The sequence below is a fragment of the Neovison vison genome, chromosome 5 (assembly GCF_020171115.1).
Source record: "Neovison vison isolate M4711 chromosome 5, ASM_NN_V1, whole genome shotgun sequence".
Taxonomy (NCBI): domain Eukaryota; kingdom Metazoa; phylum Chordata; class Mammalia; order Carnivora; family Mustelidae; genus Neogale; species Neogale vison.
In genome coordinates this window covers 3,983,894-3,992,168 of record NC_058095.1, presented here as the reverse complement: position 1 = coordinate 3,992,168, position 8,275 = coordinate 3,983,894, and the positions used below count along the sequence as shown (strand labels likewise).

The window sequence follows — 8,275 nt, the reverse complement described above, 5'->3', positions numbered from 1 at the left end:
AAGCTGCCTCCATATTCGTTTCCGGTTCACTTCTCCCCGTGGGGAGACGCCCCCCCCAAAACAGACTGATAATTACAGACCGCTCCTACCCCCATTAACCGTGACGGGGACTGCGGATGCCCATCGAGGGCTTGCCACGTGCCCAGCGCTGAGTCAGCTCAGGAGATGGAAATTTGTGGAGACAGAAAGACAGAACCCGCAGGCTGTGGCAGGGTCCCCAGGGAGGGGGCTCTGTGGCCAGGATCGGAGTGCAAGTCATTTAATCAAGAGGAGAGCCCCGGAAGCACCCATGGGGAGTGGGGAGGGGATGTGCAGACCGGAGGCAGGTGAATCAGGTACCTCGTTCCTACAGTTACCTCTGAGGGCAAACGGAGCTCCAGCCCAGCAGCAAATTCTGGGAACCGGAGTGACCCGACCAGGAGGCTGCGAGGTTATCCACCAACTCCCTGGCAGCCTTGGTAGGGGGCTGCTCCCCGGGGCATAACTGATGGGCACTTGTGGCCTGCGCCTCTTCCTAGAGGGACCCCAAATCGGGCAGGCGGCCCCAATGCATGAGCAAACAGAAGTCAATGTCATGGGGCTCTGAGTGGGCATCAACAGGGTCTGCCACGCCATTTTGAGAGGAAATTACTTGCCAAGGCCACGCACCTAATAGCAGATAGAGGCTCTTCTCCGAAGCTCGACCATCCCCCAGCCCCACCAGGTTGACCCCACCGAAGGATCCCCCGTCCACAATGCCCCCTGTGGGTTTCCCACGACACCCAGCTCCCAGGTCAGGGGACACAGCGGCTCTCCTGCGAACGCTCCCCTGCTCCATTGCGGAACACCACAGAATGATGCCACAGCACCAAGGTCAAAGGCCAAGGCCAAGGCCAAGGCAAGAACTCGACCTTGAAAACACTTTTTTTTCCCATTGACATGAAGAAGGCCAACTGAAAGAAATGTCAGCGGACGAGCATGGGAGAGGAGGGGAGAACCGGAAGCTCCTGCCCGCTGCCGGGGAAGTGCAGGGGTGCGGCCATCAGCAAAACCAATCTGGTGGTTCTCGGTGAGCTAACCACCGAGCCACCGAACGACCCAGCAATTCCACTCCTAGAAACAGACCCTTGAAGAATCGAAAATGGGTATTCAAAAATATCTTGAATACAGACGTTCACAGCAGTACAGCCCAAGATGGAAATGACCCAAAGGTCCGACCTCGAAAGCGTAGATAAGCAGAGTGTGGTGAATCCACACGCCGGGGTGTTGTTTCTGCAGCCCTGGGAAGAACGGAGTTCGGCTTCGTGCCGCTGCATGGACGGACCTTGGCTCCGTGATGGGAAGTAAGAAGCCAAACACCAAAGGCCACGTGTTGTATGATCCCACATGCATGACGGGTGCAGACTGGGAAATCTGCAGAGACAGAAAGTACGTGAGCGGTTGCCGGGACCAGAACGAGAAGGAATGGGGCATATCTGCTTCTTGTGGGCTTTCCTCTCGAGCGGATGAAAATGTTTTCAAGCAGGTGATGGTGATGGCTGTACCACATCATGAGTGTTCTAAAATACCACTGAATTGTATTTAAAATCGTTAAAATGGTAATTTTGTGTAATGTATTTTACCACAGTAAAAAAAAAAAAAATAGCCCCCCACCCCAAAAGGAGGAAGAAACGATAAGGAAATTAGAAGCATCCATTGCACATAATTCATAAGGGTACTTGCAAAACACGTGAGAAGTCACGACTCCTTTTCAGTGCAGCACGGAGCCCAGGGACAAACCCAAACCAATAATAATAAAATAATAAGACCTAACAGCTGTGGGAATAAAACCATCTCTTCAACTCACATGTGGATAATCGAGAGTTAACTCTTAATAAAATAATAAAACGCAGGAGCAGTGGGAATAAAAATGACGTCCTTAGCCATCTCCCGGAGACCGCATTCCTGAAATAATGACTCCCCGTTTTATCTCCTTCATTTTATTGTGCAAGAGGTAATATAGCCGGGCCGTTCCCCAACTTCCAGCGGAAAGGAATTGTCAGTCAAGATGAAAAATGTCATAATTTAAGTCTGTCCCAGCCTGACGAGAGGGTCCATATGGTCTTTAAGTGAGGCGCGTGCTGGGGGCACGTGGAGCTGTGATTGACACGGTCACAGGCAGATCTGCTTCCTCCTCGACCTTCAGGGACACGTGGACGGTCGCCTGGATGTGTCCCTGCAAGCCCTGGAAACAGCAGGAAGAAAGGAGCATGGTGACGCCCGGCAGACCCCAGGAGGAGATCGGCGATGGAAGAACCCAGAAAATAACGGGTTTCCCTTTTTCTCCCCTGCTGCTGCCTGAAGCCGGACTCTTTAGAGCAAATCACGCAGTCTGCAAGTCTGGGGGTATGGGGGGGGTGTCAGTCACATCTGGTTGTGTTATTGTTGTGTTGCTGTGTTGTTTTCTCTTCTGTTGGGAAGTTTTGTTGGGGAGGAGGCTTGCAAGAGACCGGGCACTCAAGGGTGGCGTGTAGTCAAGCTTGCTCTCCCTTGCACCGCGCTCAACCAGAGCTCAAGGACGCACTGTACCCCTTGGGCCACAAGGCGATGTCCTTTAAGTCAGAGACGCCCCAGGTGAGAGACATCCTTGAAGCAGGATGTCCCCAGTGTTTCTGGTGTCCAGCCTCCTTGGAGACTCCCCAGAAAACCCAGCACAAGACGGGGAGACTCTCCTCGGCCTCTTCCTGGATCCCCTGTGTGGGGCTTCAGCTTCTCAGAATGAACAGAAACCAGTCCTGGTTCCTCCTTCTTTGGAGCCTGCCAACCACCCCCCCCACCCCCCTGTTGTTGTTTTTTTTAATTTTAAATGACCCCATCTGAACAGCAATGCAAGCACCCAGCCGGGGCAGCAGCCCGTCTCGTCCCCACCCTCTCTGGGTCTGCTGGCCCCGGGGAGGCGGTGGAGTTTCTCCTGGGAGATCGGAATATTGGGGAGGCTCCAGGAATTTCTGAGGACGGCAGCAGGAGCTTGCAGACCGCGCATGCCCGCCACCCACACACACTCCGGCCCGCTCTCCCTCCTCTCGGGAGCCCCCGCACACCTCATTGGCATCCAGTCCCATTAACTGATGGCTTCTCCCACCCTAATATTCTAGGCTGTACGGCAAACCTCCTTCTTTTGTTTCCACTCGCCGCCGTCCTTCCGAGAGGGGCCTGCTTTGATTAATAAGAACGTTCCGCCTGAGCCGCTTTCCCAGCCGTTCTAAAGGGCAGCTCCTCTTTCCGGCAGAGGCATTGATCCGCTGATGGAAGGCGAGCCCAGTGATCAATACGGAGGGCAGGAGGAACAGATTCCAGGGTCTTTGGAAGGCCAAGATTTGATATCTTTCTTCTCCCCTGAACCTCCCTGCTCTCCTGAGCTTCAAACGGACGGCAGGAGGGGATTCTAGGATGCGTTGCCCTGTGCCCAAAGCCACCAAGTTACCTCTGAAACAATGTGATAATCAGCTGGGCAGGGCAGGGCAGGGAGGGCAGCCCCCAGCTCCATCCGTCCTGCTCATGCTGTTGGGCGGCCGCCCCCTCCTCTCCACCTCTCCGGGCCCCTGCTCTGGGCTGGGGGGCAGCCCCTCGCTTCAGAAGCCAGCCTCTCTACCCATGAGCTGGCCTGGGCCGGGGCACCCACCGGGGGTGGTGGCAGGGGGAGCCCCGAGGTCCCCTCCAGCCCTCCCTCCCCTCCCCCTCCCCTCCTCCCCTCTCCCCTCCCTCCCCCCTACCCCTTCTTTCCTCTCTCCAGATCTGCTGTAACTGACATTTTCCATCTGACAGGTTCTGTTTTCCCTGCCTCCGGTTGCCAGGGAAACAAGCAGAGAGGACCGCAGCCAGGGAGCCGTTAGCTGCCTTTTTAAGGGGCCCTGGACATAAACAGCACTTTCCATAATGGGAGCTGGGCACAGAGGTTTTAAAAAAAACAAAACAATGCAGAAGAGGAAGCTAAAGTGGGGAGGGGGTGAGTCAGAGGAAGAGCCCCCCGGCCCCCGCCCAGGGTTAATGGGAGACTGAAGGACGCAAGACAGACCTCAGACAGCCTTACGCTCCTCTGGACAAAACCAGCGACCCTTCTGGAAGGTCTGATCCTCCCCTTGATGTGCAGAGAAGCAGACACCTGGCCCCCAGCCCTGATGGCTTCTCTGAGACTAAGAACAGACTTGGGACCGTGGCTCCACTGAGCGGGGTGGGGGGGCTATTAAGATCAGAACCCTCGAGGTTGAAATGATGCTCTTCCTTAAGTGATGGGGCTATGCAGAGCTATCTTTGGAGAAAGGTAAGGGGCTTTTGTTTCTCAGAGCACACTTACCCCCTGGGTACAGTGGAGTGGAGAGAAGGGCAGGATTTGGGGGGAAAGTGACTCAAGTACAAGGTGGCAGAGGAGGGTGCCCCCTCTTTCAGAAAGCCAGCTGGGATTGGGTAGTCAGAGACCTCTGCCATTCATCCATGAATCTTCTCGAAGCAGCCACTTCCACACCCCTCTTGTTTGCACACACACACGTGCACGTGTGCACATGCATGAGCCTAAGCACACAGGTTCTTGCAAGTGGGTCTAAGTGGACCAGTCCTTGGCAAGCTCGGGAGCAGACCCTTTATTTGCTGGTCCTCAAAGGCAGCCCTTTGGTTCCTCTTTCCCCTCCACCCTCACTGGGACTCCAGCAGAGGAGAGGGGCAGACATCAGCCATCTCCAACAGCCTGTGCCCGTCTCGACCCAGAAGTCTCCGGCTCAGACACTGTCCCAGGAAACCAAGTACTGGTGCGCCCATAAACCACATTTCCCACGCAGACGAATAACTGTTACTATTTATTCTGTGCTCGTCGCTACTTGTTTCCATGGCATTAAACAGATGTGTCATTAAACATTTTGATACCCTGTTTTTAATGATTTAAATACCCCCATCTCTCTGGGCTTCAGGTCTATACCTTTCCACCTGGATGCCCCCTAGTCCTTCAAACTCCGTAGATTCAGAGCAGAACTCACTGTCCCCAGGGCGCCTGGGTGGCTCAGTGGGTGAAGCGTCTGCCTTTGACTTGGGTTGTGATCCTGGGGTCGTGGAATCGAGCCCCGCGTCGGGCTCCCTGCTGTGCAGGAAGCCTGATTCTCCCTCTCCCTCTGCTCCTGCTTGTGTTCTCTCTCTGTCTCTCTCTCTGTGTCAAATAAATAAATAAAATATTTTTTAAAAAGGAAGGATGGAAGGAAGACAACAGCTTTGGCTCCTTTCCCCGAAGTCAAAAAGTCACTGGGGTGACCCACACTCCTCTCTCACCCTTGGCCAGCACACCTGTCAACGTTGGATTCTGCCTCTTGAGCATTTCTGCCCCCTGCCGTCTCCACCCCTCCTGCTTCTGAGTTATTTCCCCCGAGTTATGGTGACTGTCCCAGTTGGCGCCTGCCCCACCACCACGCCTCCATTCTCCCCATCCCCTGGGCTGCTGCCAGCAATGGGCTGGCATTTTCCTTACACAGCCCTGTCCCCCGCCCGGGCCCCCAGCGATCTCCACTAGAGAGCCCCTGACGCAGACTCCTTAGCCTGACCTTGACTCAGCTTTCCGGATCCTTCTCCCACCTGCCCCCTGTCCGCTCACCCTTTCCCGCCTCAGCCTGGACGTTTCCTTGTCCCTGCTCAGCTTAACACCGCCCACCGTGAGTGGCCACCTCCAGGCGGAGCCTCTCCTGCCCTCGCTCGCTGGTCAGATTGCCCCTTCCCCACTGCAGGTTACCCTCCCCTCTTCTGGTGGGCACCTCCCCGAGGTCTGGTCCAGGTCTATCTCAGGGCTGAGGACAGTTTGCGGGCTGAGAATTGGCCCACACCCAGCCCAGCCCACTGCGTACAGTAGGCGCTCACACACGTCGTTTCTCTGCCCCCATGGGGGCCACCAGGAGGGCAAAGACGCGGTGTCCTCAAGAAGCCCCGTGGTCATATCCGGGGCAGCACCTGCCCCTGGGGAGCCCGTCCAGGTGCAGGATGACGTCCTCGTGGGATGGAAGAGCTTCGGGTTGGGGGGCCAGCCTCCTCGGAACGGGTTGGCTGAATGCTGGCCCAACAGAATGTCGGAAACGGGATTCAGTTTCTTTAATAACAAGTAGAAAGAGGAAAAGAGCCCGTGGTTCACCATCCCACAGCCCAGACATCCCTTTCTGATATTGCTTTTAAAGTAATAATTTTCTTTAAAAAAGCCAGTTCGTAGCACCTGTCAAGGGATGGCCGGTCTCCTGAAGTGGGGGGAAGGGGCCGGGAGTGCTTGGGTCGTGGCCCAGAGGCCGGCGAGTGGCCGAAGCGTGCCACGAGAGGGGTCGCTGGACGGATGGAAGCAGCTGGGGTCCTGGCCCGAAGGAGGAGTGTCCCCAGAACCCAGGCTGGCGGGGGCGTGGAGGGAGACAGGCAGCCAGCGGCAAGATCGGGGTGCTCAAGGGTCTGCCAGGGAGCCAGGGAGAAGCTACCTCCACGGCCTCTCACTTGATTAGATAGAAGCCAGCTGAGAAGAGGCAAGCGGGCGAGCAGGAGAGGTTGGGGGCCGCAGAGAGGCAGGGAGGGGAGGGGGCCCGGGTGGAGACCCTTGAGTTGGGCAGAGGGCTCAGGAGGGCATTGACTTTCTCAAGAACGTACTCAAGGGGGGCACCTGGGTGGCTCAGTGGGTTAAAGCCTCTGCCTTCAGCTCAGGTCATAATCTCTCGGTCCTGGGATCGAGCCCCACATGGGGCTCTGCTCTGCAGGGAGCCTGCTTCCTCTCTCTCTCTCTGCCTGTCTCTTTGCCTATTTGTGATCTCTGTCTGTCAAATAAATAAATAAAATTAAAAAAAAAAAAGAACGTACTCAAGGTTGTTATGCTATAAATACACTTTTTTTTTTTTTTTTTTTTTTTTTTTTAATGTGGGCAATAGCAAGAGAACCATTGTGCGATCCGGTTCAGGAGACCGAGAGGCCTGGCCCGGGTCCGGGACGGCTGTGCTGACGCGGAGACGCACGCCAGACAGAGGCCAGTGGCTTTGTCGACCACCGGGATGAGGCGGCTGGCGGGATGCCAGGGAAGGTGGCCTGGGACAGCCTGGAGTCCTTACTCCGCACCCACCTTGACCATGGCATGGATTGGGTTGGAGGAGGCCAGCCAGGACGACCGGCCCTCGGCTCTTGCCTCGTCATCTCGTGGGGTTAGGTCCAAGGTCGGGCCCGGCCGAGCGTCTGGCAAGCAGGACGTCTCCTGCAACGCACGATGTGTTGGGTGACAGAGTGAATGGACTCTCACTTGGTGGCTTCGGGGTAACCGGGAGGGTCTCCAGGATCACCGCCAGCCCCTCCTGGTGGTCTGCTCCTTGGGGAGAGGCTGCAGGGTTCCGGCTCGGGTCTGGAGCCCACTCCGGGCCCAGATGCTGCTGCCGCCTATGACGGGCATCTCAGCTCAAAGCCACGTGTGTGGTGGGGCCCCGGGGTCATCCCGCGGGCTTCCCAAGAGTATGAGGCATCCAGACGGGGTGAATCACCCCGAACCGATGACCCAGGGCATACAAGGGCCCGACGCCTCCGCACGGCTCCGGCCCCTGGAGCGAAGCGAGCTGATCTGCTGTGAGTGACAAGCTCGTCCCAGGAAGCCGGCCCCGTCCAGGGTCCGGGCGACCAAGTCCCCAGGCGGACAGAATAACTAGGCACTCACCTGCATCCCCTTCCTTAATTTACAAGAGAGCCTTCCCGCCTTTTGGTTGACTCTGTCCTCTCGGCAAGCCTGGACCGCCTGGCTTCACCCTTCCTCGATGGGGTCACGCTCCATCCATCCACGACATTGTCAAATGACACTACAGGAAACTGAGGCCCAGAAATGTTAGAGCAACGGTCCAAGGGGCCACAGTCAGGGCAGACCCAAAACGGGTACTTTGTAACTTCTACATTGGGACGCTTTCTGGACAAGACTGCCTCCTGGAAGGGTCCTTAAGGATGGTCGTGGCAAAAAACAAAAACAAAAACCCACAGACACTGAAGCGGAGTGGCCCATTCATGCTTGATACGTGGTGTGTGTGATAAGGTCGGAGGGGATCAGAAACCGACTGAAGACCATCTTGGAAGCCAGGGTCAGAAGTTGCAGCTTCTCCCAAGAGCGGTAGGGACTCAGCATCTCTCCAGCACGGCGTGGTCATGAGGGAGAAGCTTGTCCTTGGAGTGGGCGGGACTCCCAGGAGGGCACGCGGCTTGCCTGGGGGCGGAGGATTCGATGGGAAGGAACCCACACGCTTTGACCTCTCCAGGTGATAGAGGTGAGCCCTGAGCCCAGCCTGCGTCC

The 8,275-nt window shown here is 56.5% G+C and overlaps 1 long non-coding RNA gene across 1 annotated transcript; it reads right to left on the bottom strand.

The window, feature by feature from the left end:
* Positions 1-1,162: 1,162 nt before the first annotated feature.
* On the bottom strand, positions 1,163-3,471 carry LOC122907522. Its single transcript, XR_006384720.1, has 3 exons — positions 3,128-3,471; positions 1,826-2,203; positions 1,163-1,392 (listed from the first exon to the last, which is right to left on the bottom strand). It is a non-coding gene; the product is annotated as an uncharacterized LOC122907522 (long non-coding RNA).
* Between the last annotated feature and the right edge of the window lie 4,804 nt (positions 3,472-8,275).